Raw genomic sequence first — 16,751 nt, 5'->3', positions numbered from 1 at the left:
ATAGCATTGCATGATTTTGGAAGATGATAATTAACCATGGGATTCCACTTTTGAGATCTCAGAATTTTTACATAAAATAAAAGCATCTGAAAATCTGAAAATTCAGTAGAGTAGTCTATCTTCAGCACAAAGAATATCATTCTTTCAGAAATGATTTCTAGTAATAAATGAAAATATGAGGATTTTTTAAAGATTTAAATATTTGTGCTTTTTTATATTGTTTGCTTGAAAAGAATGTAAGGGGTTCTGACTTATTTAATATAAACAGGTATGTAGTATGTTTTCTTTAACTATTTAACAGTAATATAAATATAAAAAACTGTCCATATTCTAGTTCTTGAGAAAGCAGGTACTGATCAGTATGAACCAGAGGATATTGGCAGATGCAAAAAAGGTGTTTTATATGAGTTCATTGAATACATGTAAAAATACAGTGTAGCTTTTTACTAGCTTTTTGTTTCATATATCAAATAGTTCATATGTCATTCCTAAAAGGATATTTTCAGATACATTGTACCATATTGCAAAGACAGTAAGGAGCTACTGGGTATTGTTCTTGGAACTCATAGAGAAATATCTGCCTGAATCCCCAGCTTGTTTTTCATCAATCAGATAAAGCACAACAGAAAGGCAAAATTTGTCCCATTCACCAACATAAAGTTATGTCAGGGATGAACTGGGCCCACTGTACCTGCAGTGTGGTAGATCAGCTATGGGCCCTGGGCGGCCTTGATCTCGATAAACTACAGCTGTGCCTTTGACAGTTAGAGATAAGTTTGAGGAAAAGAAGGTATGTGAGATACAAATGTGTGTTGACATTCTTGTAAGAAAATTTAAGAAGCCTGTAGCCTATCATAGAATAAGACAGAACATGTGAACAGAAGCTGTTAACCAATAGGAAGGAAGCGTAAGGCGCGTGGATAGGAGAGCAAAGTATAAAAATGCAGTGCAACCCCTAATAAACCGCTGCTGCTTGTCACCATCATGGTGCGTCAGCCGTGTGTCTGCCGCACTGCAACACAGATTTGTTGGTCATGTTGGGATGGTTTTTGATAAGGTTTTCCCACAGTATCAGCCAGCAAGCTGTCCGGTACAGCCACTGTGCTCTTACCAAAAAGGCTGATTTGGACACCCAGTTCCCAAACTGAAGTAGACAAATAAATTATCCTTTGTTTGATGATATGTGAATGTCTTTCTTTAGTCTTTTAACTAATAATTTAGCCTAAAATAATTTGATATTTCTACATTAAATGCAGCCAGTGTTTCTTTGATACAAGCTGTAATACAATATAACTCTGATAAATGAATTTTCATAATACATATAGAGAGGAAATTGTATTAAAAATTTAAGATAATGGTATGAGCAGATAACAGGCAATGGACTGAAACGAAAACAAATAAGAAAGGCAGCTTACCCTCTTACCAACCCAACAGCCTCTCCTAGATTTCTCCTGGGGGTTTTGTTGTTGTTCTTCTTAATGAGATTCTTTCTATGGTGTATTCTTGATTAAATTATACGTATTGCACTTGAATGCAAATAAGAAATCATAGCCAACCAAATACAAACAACAAAACAAAGTCACAATCTGTATCAGAAATTAATTTTTCAGTTGCTCCACTTGAATGTGTGTCTTACAATTATCCCAGTTTCCCAACTTCCTACATTTATAAAAGATCTGCCTTAAATGTAATGTTTTCTTGGTCAAATCATCAAAGGATACTAAATATCAACTTACCTCCACCTAAAAGCTTTCTGGTGTTGGGTATTAACATTCTATGATTAATTAAAAATCACATTGCTAGAACCAGTGTGAGGGATAATGCTGGAATGGTATTTTCAGGTTTGCACTAAAAGAACTCTAAGAAAACTCTCCTCTTTACCATAAAGACCTATATAATAACTTCTTTGTTTTTTAGAGAGTTCTGAAAAAGAAAAACTTGAAAAGGCACATGTGACTTTTAGTGAGGAAGAGAATGGCAAGAGAGAATGTTTCATTTCTGTGCTATTACAGAATGTATCTTGGCCAAGTGCTGTCCCAAAGATCTTGTAGAAGTGGCAAGAGAGATCAAGTAAAAAGTTATTGTGCTTCAGAGTCTTTTTAAATTTTCTGAATTGAGATAGTTTTTTGAGGGTTAAATTTAAAGGGCTTTTTGCACTTAAATGGGGACACTGAAATGCATGAAGCATGTATGCAAGTTCATTAGTGACTTTCCTTTAGTAACAGGAATTACGAAATTTGCGTATCTTATATGTTTAAGGGTAGAAGCATCATTGCTCAAAGACAAAATTACATTGGAGCTTAAGATACGCCAATGTTACACCATGAATAATATGAAACAGGAATAGTAAGAAGAATTTTGAATACAATGGCTTTTGCATTTCCTGTCCTCAGCAAAATAAAAAATATTAGTATTCAGAAAGGATTGCCAAAGATCAAAGAGGATCAGAGAGGAAAATCAATGTTTATTATTTTAGCCTTTCAGACTTTCTTTCTGCCTTCTGTCTCCTGCTTTTCAAATTTTATGTTGTATAAATTATTGATGTATGTGTCTTTATTTTTTTTTAATTTCAGTTACCCAAAGGATTGAATGGAACAGTTAGAACTGAAATAAAAAACTGATGTAACCTGAAAATTAGCAACAGGAGTACACATACATGTATAATCAAACACAGCTTTTGTACTGCATCATAATAACACTGTGTTCTTTCACTTCATTACCTAGAACCAGCAACAGCAGCTCCATGCCAGTGATACGGCTGGCTGCTTGATCTGGAGTAAGAGTCAATTTTTTCCATATCTAGTTAGAGTATTTTTCATGTCTCCATTTCACAGTATATTCTGCAAGCTTTGTAACAGGAGTTACAGAAACCAATATTTTGCATCCAATTTGTGCAGCTGCTGCTAAAATAAAATGAGAGGTGTTTTAATTTATGTAATTACAAACTATGCAGACACCAAAGCCTCAGCTGCAGAAATCAGTTCTGTGTATTTTAGGAAAGGGAATGAAAAACTAGTTTTAATCTAATTTTGCGGATTTCTAATGTTTGCTATGACAGAAGCCATTATGTGCCAAAACAGAATTCAAAATTGCCTAGAACGTACTTTAAAATTAAACTAGTTTCAGAAATCTCTCACACCTGTGCATCTGAGATTGGGAAGGACATGATATCCAAACATGTAGCTGTTGGGAACATGATTCCTAGAGAATCGTGCTGTTACAAAAAGCTATTTATGAAGGGCCTAAAACTGCACAGCAAGCTCAACAAAACACAGCCTGCCAGCTGTCAGTCTGCTATTCAGCTATCAAGCATTTATTTGGAGACTAGGATAGTTAACGGAGCACATGAAAGCTCTCCTAGCAGGAACAGCCATAACAGAGACCATGGTTAGCACAGGTCTTTGCCACAGGATCCTAACATTTCAATCCCTAAGGTTCATTAGTACAAACGTAGCTCTGGACACTTTACCACAGCCAGAAGTTGTGGAATGTGGACAGGAAAAGGATTCAAGTACAGCTTAGCCCTCTTCCTGGCACCTAAGGCACTAGGATACAGACATAAAGGGGAGAAAATAAGAAGTAGCTTTATTTTGGTTATATTGCAATGCTGTTGCTGCGCATATTTTAATAATATACTTACTATAATGACCCCCTAGCCTGTTTTTAGCAGTCTATCTACAACAGAGAATGAATAACACGATTAGAAACATCTTTATTACTATTTTATTCCCTCTCTATGCCATTTTTTCTCAGCACTTTACTGCTTTTCCACTTCTGTGCAGGATAATAAAAGAATGGGATACCTCTCCCCTTATCCAGCCATTCAGCTGATACTAAGCGGATAATAAAAGAATAATTCAATGTTTGTTTGGAAAATCAGTCTAAGTGGTTTTTTATCTATTCTCAAAGGCCTACACATCAGCTGAAAAAAGTCATTACATAAATCCAGATTCACAGTCCCTTTCAGTCATATGCATAGGGGTAAGTATACATGACTAGATTTTTAAGGGAACTTGCAGCTCTTAACAACAGCCAAAAATGAGATTTCCAAAGGTACCTAAGTATCTAATTCTCATTGGTGCTTATCTGCATCTTCATAAGCCTAAGTACTGTAAAAAATCCATCCTTTGATCATCATCAAGAGCATAAGGAAACTCTCAAAAGCATGCAAATAGCTGACAGATATTCATTCAGAAGAAAGAGGGAGGGAGCAGATAGAACAGAATAGGTAATTCCAAAGAAGAGGTAGTTTTGTAAACAATTTGCATTCTTGTCATGTCAGGAACAAATGGCTCAAGTAAGAAGAAGTTATATAATTTTAATTCCCAAAAAAAGTCTTTAGTCGTCATCTGATTTAGGCATAGTCCCCAAAACATGATGTACTGTAGTTTATATTTTCCAGTCTCACTTCTGGTAAAGAAGAAAGAAACAGAAAAAAAAGTGTTTTCTAGTTCCATTCAGTCTCTTACAGTAAATTTAGGCTACCACAGTTTAGGATGTAAGCATGTGTCCAATCCTTTAAGAGAGGCAATGATTTCTTTTAAATGTCCTGCTTCTTTATGTTATGTTTTTGAGAACAATTTTAATTCGTTCTGCTTTTCCACGGCAGAAATGTTATTTCTTGTCATCAAAGAATAAATTGTTCTGCCAAAAATTCAAATAACTTACTTTCTGCCAAGAATTCAGCTAACTTTGTTTAAACTCCATTTCTTCTGGAAGATGGAGTTGTACCCATCTTCCATTTACCATTTGAAAATGTCATGCAAGCTCCTGCTCATTCTTTAAATTTGTAGAAACAAAATTGTGTTTGCCACTTAAAGAATTCAAAAGAAAAAGGGAAAGCAGATTGCTTTTAGGTTAAAAAAAGTTTCAGTTTTCTCAAACTTGTGTTGTGTTAAAACACTTCTTCCTCGGGACTCAACATGTCAACTGTGTCTGTTTTATTGCCACAGTCTCTAAGAACTCTCCTGAGGTTTTCAGTCATACTGAGTACAAACTACCTCTAAAGGTTTATCTATATTGCTTATTTAGAATAACTTACTCATAACTGATCAATACCCCCAGCTTCCTCAGTAGTGAAGACAAATTCAAGAATATTTGTATTTACTCAAAAATTCAACATAAATAACTGATTCAAATGAGCATGTGTTTTCCCAATTCGGTTGGTGATAAACTGTAAGGAAAAATGCCATCTTTACCAACATTCAGTACCATTTAAAGCAAAACAAAATTAAATTCATGGCACTGTGTTAGAAAGAGGAAAAAAAAATAAGTACAGTTGATAACTTGCATCAACAAAGTTCCTATTTAATTTGTATTCTTATAATGTAATTTTAATGCTCTGTCTTATGACAAATGGATGCTGATTTCGCTTAGCTAACAAATTTTCTGGCTTTGTATGTAAAAGAAATGAATTTTGACAGTTAGCTTGCAGAAATTATGGTTATGATGGCAGACAACAGAATATAGAGGAAATATCTAAAGTCATCACTAAGGAAATATAGCAGCCTTTTAATTACTCAAATTAAGAATATAGGTATAATGAATTCCAGACCTCAGCTTCTTGAAACCCAATTAATAAAACCAGATCTGGATTCAGCTGTTCACCTGTAAGCATCTAGTGCTATGCTGAAGCATTAGCATCAGGTCAGCAGATACAGTGCAGGAACAGTGGGAAACTCAGCCCACCCTGAAGGAGTACCTGGAGACCCAGCAGCAAACCTCAGAGCACATCAGAGGGCACGAGGCAGCTATGCTTGGGCGACTGAACAGTCTCAGCAGTCATCAGTGCTGGCAAATGCCACAGGCTTTTATTTCTGATAGGAAACTACGGTAATTAATTCAATTTGGGATAAAATCTGAAAGTGATGCCAAAGCTTTAATGATGTCAGAGGACACAGAAGAAACTTATAGATGGATAGTACTTTTCTGAAATTAAATTAAAGCTTCTAAAATCTGGACCAAAAGAAAGAATTTTAACAAAAGTGAAATGTTTCTGATACTATCTATAGGAAATTATAAAATCAGTTTGGGTTTTTAAAAAAGTCAGGAAACAGAAAAGAAGATTGAAAATAATATACTATCCATAGAGAATAACATAACCTGCAGATAAATAAGATTAGCCTTAAAGAATGAATAAAGCGCTTTTCTTGGGCAGACAGAATAGAAATTCTACTTTTCCTATATTTAATTCTATTATGTGAAATACAACATTTTACATAAAAAGAAAATAAATATTGAAATAGAAAATATTCAGATACATCTATAAACTTTCTCTTTTTTTAAGTCTTTTTAAATGAAATAATTCAGGCCCAGTCCAAAGGCCTGAGCTTAGCCATTGATGGCAAACACACTAAACAGTTTGGTCTTTGCACTTATAATGGGATGATACATTCCATTGTTATAGGATTAGTAGAATTAATATTGGATTAGTAGGAGTAGAATTAGCAATGGGTCTGTAAATAAAGAATGTTTTTAAAGCATTTGTTGACATATTTAAATAACTGGTTCTCTGAAGGTGCTGTCTCTGACATCAACTATGCAAAGCTTAGTCTTAGGCTACAAGAGACAAGTAGAGAGCCATGATTTCATATCATTGTACCTAAAGCCTATCCAGTAGCTACTTTACTTTGCATGGTTTATGATCCAAATTTATCAATTCCTCCCATCTTCTAGTACAAAATACATTGAAAATATTATTTTCCCCTTTTTTTTTTTTTAACCAAATACATTACTTAATATTACTATTATTGTCTGAAGTACTACTCCAAGCACCAGTGAAAACAAATTAAACCTAACTTTCTATCTAAGTCATCATCATTATGGACTTAGTTTTAAGAGTGTAAAATGGTGTCCCTATTAAACTGTCAAAACTTTGAACTGAAACTTGCTACAAACTGATAAAAACTCAGGGGATGAAAAAAATACCTAGATTTGAACTGCCACCAGAGGATAAACAACTGAAACTCTATATATTTTATAAACAGCAGTGGAAAAAAAAAAAAATCTCCATAACACATTGTACTTAATTAATTTGAAAGATAAGTTTTATTATCGCTACTACAAGTGATCCGAGACTATATTTATTTATTTTCTTACAAATTAAACATAAAAGATGCTAACAAGCTGAAATAGCTCAGCTAAAGTGACATTCTGGGGCAAATTAATTCACGAGGCATCTTCAAGTGCAAGAGATACTGATTTAAGCGACTGAAAAGCTTCATTTTGAGTGCTCATGTTATCGAGTCAACCTCTTCTGCTTAAACTGCTTTTAATGTTTGATTAATTGATAGTCAGGGGCAAAATTAGAGTCTCACACTCTGTCTTGCCAATTCAAAGCATACATAATGTTGATTCTAGCAGAATAAACCACCACATTTATATTAGAAAGATGTCACAGTCCTAGGACATTTCTGATAAATAACGCCGGCATTTACAATGAAAAGGGAACAACGGCGCAAAACCAATTTGTCTGGCACCAGTCTCTTCAAAATGCCTTTGAAGGCACATTGAGAGGGAAGTCTGCAGCTCAGTCCCCCAGGAGGCATTGGCATGTTTCATTATGACAGTCCTTGGCAGCTCATCAGTTCTACTCAAGAAGTGATCGGCCCCTTCCAGCAACCAAACTAATTTGTTTCCTATTCCAGCTTTTAGGTTCTCCACCCTCTGGCCTTTATCTTTCTCTCCAAAACAACCAAGGCAAACAATCCCATTCCGACTAGACTCTGGGATATCCTAACCAATCCAAAGAAAATAGTAGAGGTGTGCCATACCCAGCACCACCTACTATGCTACCACCTGCCCAAGAACATGAAGGAAAGAAGGATGGCAACCACTTTTCCTTGATGATTAAAGATTTTTCACTAAACTGCATAAACATCTGTCAAATGGCTTTAGAGGAAAACAGGCTTGACAGATCTTTATTAAGGTTGTTCTCTTTTAATGAAATCTGTCTCTCATTAAATTCATTCAGATCACTTTCCAGCCTTTCAGTGCAACAAGCTTTGAGCTGCCTTCAGAGCAGTTCTTCATGACCAGAGAGCCTTGATATCTGTCTTCATTTAAATTATGAATAAAATTTCTGTGACATTTCCTTAGCTGCTGTTCTGAATTAAATTACATTGATTTGTTTCTACTTGGTATTATGCATGCAGGTGCAATTAAACCAAGACACTCTTAGGTTACTGAAACATGAAATTTTGCAGAAGTAATCCTTCACTGGCCTTGCCACAATGGTAACTGCCTGGTTCTAGCTGAACAAAAATCCTCAGAATGCCCCTTGAAAACTGTTTGAAAGTCAAAACACTCCTTTCAAAAAATACAGGAATTCTGTTGGATCCTGTTTTCCTTAGCAGAACACAGGAGCTTAGTACCTGGGATAACCATGTCATGGCAAAATCCCTGTTCCAGAAAAATCAGTAGCAAATGCTTGTCCCCAGAACTGGAATTTTATTCAAGCTATTTGTATGTTGTCTTTTTCTTTTGATTAATTTTCACATATTATTTTTAAAACAGCTACTTACACTCAAATATCATAGATATAACCATGAGAAATACTACAGTTATAATGCATGCAACAATACTGGTCACTATTACTAATTGTTGTTGAAAATAGCTAATTGTCTCAATGAAGGTGGTGGAGATCACAACTCATTTCTGTTATCTGGGAATGAGAGCTTTTGTGCCACTAGTGAACCCTTCCATTTTTTTAACACATAGGGATTTATACGTTTTTTGACAGCCTCCTTTATACCTGTATTAAATATGCTCACTGATAAGTGTCTGGACTGTGTCAAGAAGAGAATTGGACAAATATACCACTAAAATTCACAGTCATGTGAAGAGTAGCCAGCAGGTCAAAGGAGGTGATTATCCTCCTCTACTCTGCTCTTGTGAGACCCTACCTGGAATACTGTACTGTGTCCAGCTCTGGAGCCCCCAACACAAGAAGGAAATGAAACTCCTGGAGGAGGGCACAGGAGGGCCACAAAAATGATCTAAAGGCTGGAGCATCTCTCCTATGGACATAGGCTGAGAGAGCTGGGGTTGTTCAGCCTGTAGAAGAGAAGGCTCTAGGGGGAACCTCATAGCAGCCTTCCAGTACATGAAGGGGCTTACAGGAAAGCTGGGAAGGGACTTTGTACAAGGACATGTAGTGAGAAGACAAGGGAGAATGGTTCCAAGCTGAAAAAAGGTTGATTCAGGTTAGACATTAGGAAGAAATTCTTTAGTGTGAGGGTGGTGCAACACTGCAACAGGTTGCTCAGGGAAGTTGTGGATACCCCTGTGTCCTGGTTTGAGCCAGGATAAAGCCAGTCTTTCTTTTGCTGATTCCTTTTTTTTCCTTTTCAGTGAGCTTTCTTCAACTAGCAACTGCGTGTTCTGCTAGGTTGATAAGACACTGGAATGTTTTTATAATTGCTGGGCCCTCAAGGTCGTGCCTTTGCTCTGCCAGCTCAGACACTACAGGGGGATCTGTGGCCCCCCTGTGGGAGGCTGGGTTAGACGAACAGCAAAACTGGCCAGAGATATTCCATCCCATATATCTACGTAGGCTCGGGGGAAGGTCAGAGATGACAGAAGAAAACTTCCTTCCCTCCTGCTTCGCTCTCTCGCTGCTTTGCTTCACCTCTCTGTCTGCCTTCCTTCTTCTCTCTCTTTCTCTTTCTTTTGTTCGTGGCCGGCGTCTGGGAAAACACCATCTGCCCATCGTCGTCGACCCATCGACCTCAAGCCCTTCTGACCCTCGTAACTCTCTGCCTTTTTCCAGGAGCAGCTTTGGGATTCCTCAGAATTGTCTGTCTGAGGGAAGTGCTGTGAGAGTTGCTGGGGGTGGGAGGAGACGAGAGGCTTCTACCCACACCTTTGTATAATCACATATATATATATATACTCTCATATCACATATTAGTATTCTAATTAAAGCTGCACGGTTCAGTTTTCAATCTAGCCAAGTCTCTCTCTTTTTTTTCTCTCTCTCCTTCCCTACCTGGGTGGGAGGGGGAGGGGATTGAGAGCATTGTTGTCAAACTGAGTCAAACGGTGACACCCTGGAGTGAGAGGTGTCCCTGCCAACGCAGGGAGGTTGGAACTAGATTATAATTAAGGTCCCTTCTAACCCAAACCATTCTATGATTCTATGTTTAATTTTAATCTATCAGTCCAGTCACTGCACAATTAACTTGTCTGATCAAAGAAACGACAAGGAGGCTTAGCTTGAATCCATGCTTGAGAAAGGAATGTGATTCTGCACAAGGTCGAAGGATTTTCTGCCAAAATAAGACCACTAAAATGGCATTCCCAGTACCGCCTTTCCTTTGGCATCCCAGTGATGAAGGCAGCAGACACAACTGGTAGAAAGCGGCTGTAACGGCCAAAAAATTAAACAGAAGCATGGGATCTCCCATGTATGGTCATGAATTCAGCAGCACCCAATCCCAAAATGTCTCCTCCTAAAAATTAGTCTGGATAACATGGATTATAAAAACCTTAGCTAAACCTCAGAACCTAGCAAGTCTTATTGTCAATTCTTTTACTTTTCTTTTTTCCCCTGAAGTATGAGGCTTACTGATACAGCTTTCTGAAACTGAGATGCCCATGTCCACACAAATGCCACAGTCGTTAATCAAGAACATGACAGCAAAACTCCTTGGAGCATGGGTTGTACCTTCCTGTGTACACAATGTAGACATTCAATAAATAATAGACAGTATCACCAGTCCTCAGTATTTTAACTTCAATATATAATCACCAATCAGGGTATAAATGTTGTCTAATAATCACCAAAACATCACTTAATTTTACTTTTTAAATTTGTGCAGATGTACTTTTGCCTTCTCTTATAGTGTCTTTCTGGTGGGAGTTTTTAAGGAATTTAGATACTTAGCTCTCTGAACTTTGAAATCTCAGTTGAATAAAATTATAATAATTTACAGAAAATATTTTTCACCAGAAGTTAATTTCTTTCTGCACCAGCACCCTGCTACTCTGCTCTCCACGCAGCAACAGCTTGCCCTAATAGAGGAAACACTCAAAAGGAGAGTATATGTCAGAAACAGAAGCAACAGCAGTTGCTTAGCTCACACAAAGCTACATGCTTTGGGATACAAGCTTTTATTTCCCATAGGCAGGTGTTATGAATTGTACACCACCCATCACCCCCAATATGGCAGTGCCATCCCTAACTACTCAAAACTCACCGTCATCAGGGAGAGTCTTTGCATTTTCTCCTAAAGACCTTATATTTTTTTAAATAGTTGCTAATTTAACCAGCATTTATAATTTTTGATGCTTCATTTTAAATTCAAATAATGTATAGAGATGGCTAAATAAACGCATCAGGATTCAAAATACTAACCTATGTTTATAAACATTACAACTGTCTCCAGTTCATCTTTTTTGATTAACGCGACAAACTTTCACATGATGAGAAGGAGTGAGACAGAATGAAATAACATGATCGAAGCAGTGATGGGAAAGTAATAGTGTTGTGTAGTTACTATCAGTGACCTGATTACAAGGCAAAGGTCTCATTAAATGTATGCATCTGGTTAGATCAAATCTGTAGAAAGTTGAGATTCCACAGAAAAGAAAATTGCAGAGAATTGTGATTACAGACAGTGCATCGAAAAACAAAAGTGAAATAATAACTCTTACTTATTCACAGGTATGTAGAATCTCTGTATGCAGACAGTTGACAAGACAGGATTTACATAGAGGATTATATCACATTCTTTCAGATCTTAGTTCTTCAGAAAAAAAGTCTCTAGCTGTCCTTATGACTCATGTAGATTTGGTTACATAAACTCGTCTCTGGTCTTCTGTTTTCTATAGTGAGTTTCTGCATCATAGTAAGTAAAATAAATGTAATTCTTGAAAAAAAAAAAAAAAGCTATAAAATATGCAGTAATCTCTTTGTAGTTTGCTCAAATCTTGATCAAAACAAGCTATGTACCATATCAAAAATCTCATAAAATATCCATCCTTGTTAAACCTAAAACCAGAAAGACAGAAACAGCAGCACTCCCAGATATCTGAGTTTTCTCACAGGGTGTTCTGGCAGCTCAGCTGAGGGGACAATGAGCCCTGGAATCAAAAGCAGCTAAACAAAATTTCACTCTGCATGAGCACTTTCTTAGTTTACTGCCAGGAGGACTGAAAGCAATTCAGAAAGTTTCAAATTTTATTTAGAGTGGTCTCAATCTATCCTTTCTTTCGAACTAATAGTTCCTTTATTTCTGTGTTGAAAACAAATTCTGCATGAAAATAACAATCATTGAACATCTTGTTAAACATTTAGGATTCTAGGGTGAGGAAAAGGTATATAGGTCTCAGATTCTGGGATCATTTTCCATCTCTTTCACAGACTTCCCCATGGAAGCTTTGACTAGTCATTTTGGTCTCTGTTCATTGCATTCTTTTTTTTTTAATCAGGGCCATTACCTCTACTTGTCCTCACTTAACTTAAAGTGTAATTTAAAAAATATCCTTTCTACCTCAGATGCATTTTCTGACTGTATGAAACGTTATCAGGGAAAGCATCTTCTCTGATGATGCATTATTACAGTGCCCAATAATCATCCAAAAAGTCAACAAAGATTCACCTATGTGTTAGCAGTCTCCAGGTGTGACATTCCAAACTTCTGTGACTACTCTGCAAAGCACTGGATCATATGAAATCTTAGTGGATCCCTAATGAAATGCTATAATAGAGCATTTGAAAATGCTTCAATTAGGGAATTTGTATTAAAGGAGGCTTACATGTATTGTCAACAATTTTGCATCATCATGAAAAATAAACTGCTGTCTCAATCTAAATAGAGTGCCATCACTTAAAACTTTCCCAGTTTTCAACATAACTCATTCATCAACTTAGCTCTATCCAGTCATCACTTCTCATGACCTCCCAGTACTGCAGCCATGAGTTATAAAATGCTCCAACAAACAATCTGTAACAACCATCTGATTTTTGCCTTTCCATTGCTTCTTTCTCAGATTACAATGCAGTAAATGCCCAAACATTGACAAATATTTCCCCACCATATTAATACTTCATTTCAGCAACACATATCTTGTTCTCAGTGAGGTCACACAAAACACTGTTTTTAATCTTCCTAGTTTTGTCAAATGATCCCCTGTTGTAATACTCTCACTGATAACAGCCTACAGTTGCCTCATTTTTAGGATCTTGAATATTTCAAGACTTGCCTGCTTTTCCACCCTTGTCTCTTCACCTATCGTAGCTTACTATCTAGAATATCCCAGTATCCAGTTGAGTATGCCACCACTCTCGCTTTCTGAAAAAAATTCTGCAGTACTAACTGCAGAAAATCTTAAAAAGGAAAGCAGTAATAACATTATACATATAGGCACAATTTTTTGATCTGCACAAATGTACACCAAAATAAATCCAGTGACCATATAATCTTACTCACTTCCTTTCCATGTATTAAATACCCATTTTAATTCATTTTCTTGTACCAAATCTAAATTTGGTTTGGCAGTTCTTTCGAAGAAACAATCACATCTAAAATTCTGCTTTGTGGACTTACTTGAAAAGAGAAAGCTGTTTGCAAAATACAGCTAATCATATTCAGATTGAAATAATGCACAAAATTAAAGTGATTAGTATATGGAACAGGTATCTAGGGGAATAACACTTTCCACACAATCTCTATGTCTATAAATATTTGCACCAGTTTTGGTACTCTTCTAGAAGCAAACATTTCAACCTGCAGTTCACATGTTACAGGTTAGACCAGGAATTAAACTACCTAAGAACTGATAGTCTTTTATTTTAAAGCCTTGTAGTACTATGTTTCTTCTCAAAATGTTAACAGTATGCCAGGTCACATATAGCAGCTACAATCATTAACATTTCAAGGAAACAATGAACTAGCATTGATGGAAAGTAATAGATAGATTTTAATGCAGCTCACCATGCATAAGAACTTCTTGGAACTTGATAAAAAGACTAACTTATTTCTATCTGGATAAGAACATCAAATGCCTGTTAATACCATAGCTATATCAAATACATTAATTCGATGGGGTTTTTGTTATAAACAGTTCTTGCAGGATAAAGTCTTCAACTGCTGCTGGCAGTGGAATATTCACAGAACTTTCAGCAACAAAATCAGCTGGCCATATCTAAGGGAGAGTTTTCAGATTAGCTGGCTTCAGGACTAACTCACACTTAATTCTGCAAATTTTATTCTATTTGAAGCTTGAGTCTCTCTTTTCCATTGGCAAAATAGACGGAAACATAAACGTGAACTAAATATCTCTCTCATTATCCTAGAATCTAATATCTAGAAAAAAGGCAAACTAGATTTCTGAAGGTTATTCAAAACTTGTTTCTGAGCTGGTTGTTTTTTATAGTTTTCAAGGTAAGTTCTATTGTGCAGGTGCAATATGGACAATACAGATAAATGCTTCTTCTTCTGATACAAAAATAGCCTTTCCCTCCCTCTTGTGTGATATTTCCAATCTATTGAAACAAATAACAGACTTCTATAAAATTTATTTTACAGCATGTTTTTCCAGTGCCATAAACTACCAAATGAGAGAAAACATAAATGTTGAACACAACATTTAATGTCTTTCAAGAACAACAATTGTGTTTTGTGTCAGCCTTGCAAGGTGGCTTTCACCAGGCCCGAGGTTCCAGCATGTGATTATGTCTTTCAGTTTTCAGTTTTGTTTTCTTATTCTTTAATGCATTTGCAAAAGCAACATCTAGGGAATTTCACAGCTGATGAAATCTTGGTCCTAAGAGGATGAATCACAGAACTCCCACTGATTTCAGCAGGGTCCAGAATCTCATTAATGCCTTTCAAAATCTACTATCCTATTAAATGAAATATAAAAAGTTACATTAAATTAATTATGCCTTTCCTAAATCTTTAAAGTAGCACAGTTGCTCGCTTTCATTTCTCAAAGGTTCAGAAGATAGGTCCTTGAACTACTCAGGTCAATGATAGAATCCACAATAACTCGCTCTCCTTTGGGGAAAAACGGCAATATTTAGTGTAATAATAGGCCTAACTGTTATTTCATCCACGATTGTCCAAATAGTTCATTTTAAAATAAAAGAAAATATTCAAGAAGCTATCTAATAATATGTCTTTCTTTTTTAGTTCTGTAGATAATGAACTTGATGGTACAAACAGCTTGCCCTCTGAAAAGTCAAAACAGTTCTTGGCAAAATGTAGTGAGTATATTAAGCTAAACTTTCTTATCTGAAAATCAGAATATATGTATTCTCCCCCAGATTCATACCTTAAACACATGAGACCTCAGCTTTTGAAATTCAGACTCCTTCCTCACAGATACAATCCCAGAGAAGCAGCCACTTATTTTCAATTGTGTTTATCACAGACAGACTGTCCATGCAAGACATCTTCTTTCATGTTATTTCTTTTCAAAAATCAAGGACAGTCTAAGTACTACATGGAGACATTTATGAGTGTATAATCAGTAAAACACAGTGCAATGAGCACCATAATTAAAAATAAAATAAAATAAAATAAAATAATAAAAAAATAAACCTAAAAAAATAGTTTGATGCCTAAAATAAGCTCATGTGGCTAATTCCCACCCTGAGCATAGGAGCACTGGGGAATGGTGACCTTATGCAGAGGCTTTCCCCTCTAGTGCATGCATATAAAGCAGCAGCAAGGCAAATTTCCTATCTGTCCCAAAGCACACAAGCACATGAGGAAAGCTTAGCTTCTTGTGTCTTTAAAGGAAATGAACTTGCTACTGCCCAGGAAATTTAACTATCCCTCTCCTAGCACGTTCCCTACAAAACAAATATTCAGTCCTTTTTTGATAAAGAAATTATGTTGGCCTTATACTCATTTGCACCTTCTTTACATGTATTTTCTTAGTGTGAGCCCTTCTGCCCATAAAGAAAAGGAAGACTCCTGGTCACAGTGTCAGCAGCCACTCTTCACTGCCACTCTCAGCTTTTCAGCACTCTACATGCAAAGCATACCTCACATATGAAGGCTGGATTTCCTCTCCATCGTGCTCAGGTTCCTGCTAAAATCTTCCACTGTGTAGGTGACCCTCAACACTGACAAACGGAGGAAGATTCCTTTTCTGTTGCCCAGGCACCCTTCTGACCTGTGGCACTGCTCCTTTCTTCAAAGTGCAGTAACCATAAAGCACAACTAATTGTTCCTGACTGTAAATTTGGGGTGCCATGTTCATCCAGCTCTTTTGGTCGTTTGTAGAGGCACTTATTAAAACTTACCACTAAAATAATAGAAATAAATTGCATTAAAGAAGACAATTATAGTAAAAGCAATACATTAAGCCTTGCATTTATCTCAGGCTTTTTGCTGATGGATACCAAAACATGTTCAAATATACTTTTTAATTAAATATTGTTAACCTATGTGTAGCTCTTACTAGTTAATATCTTCAGGTACTGATAAGACACAAGACCATTCCATTCTTGCTCTAATGGCAAAACAAGTGAATTGTTTAGACAGAGATAAAACCCAGGCATTCAAGAGTATCAGGCTTTGCCTAACTATTGCTCAAATGCATTCTCAATGAGGTAGAAGAGTACTTTGGAGAAACAGAGTAAATAATTTGTGGTGCCAAAGCAAACCCCTCTGCTCTTTCCTAATGAACTCTGCTTTTAGTTGGGGAGAAGAAAACAAGAAACTTGGTTTTTTTCTGTGCTAAAAAGAAACTTCGCATTACCTGCTTTTCAGGTCATGAACTTTTTACCTGATGTG

This window comes from Apus apus, chromosome 4 (genome assembly GCF_020740795.1).
Source record: "Apus apus isolate bApuApu2 chromosome 4, bApuApu2.pri.cur, whole genome shotgun sequence".
NCBI classification, from domain to species: Eukaryota; Metazoa; Chordata; class Aves; order Apodiformes; family Apodidae; genus Apus; species Apus apus.
This window is presented reverse-complemented; position numbering follows the sequence as displayed.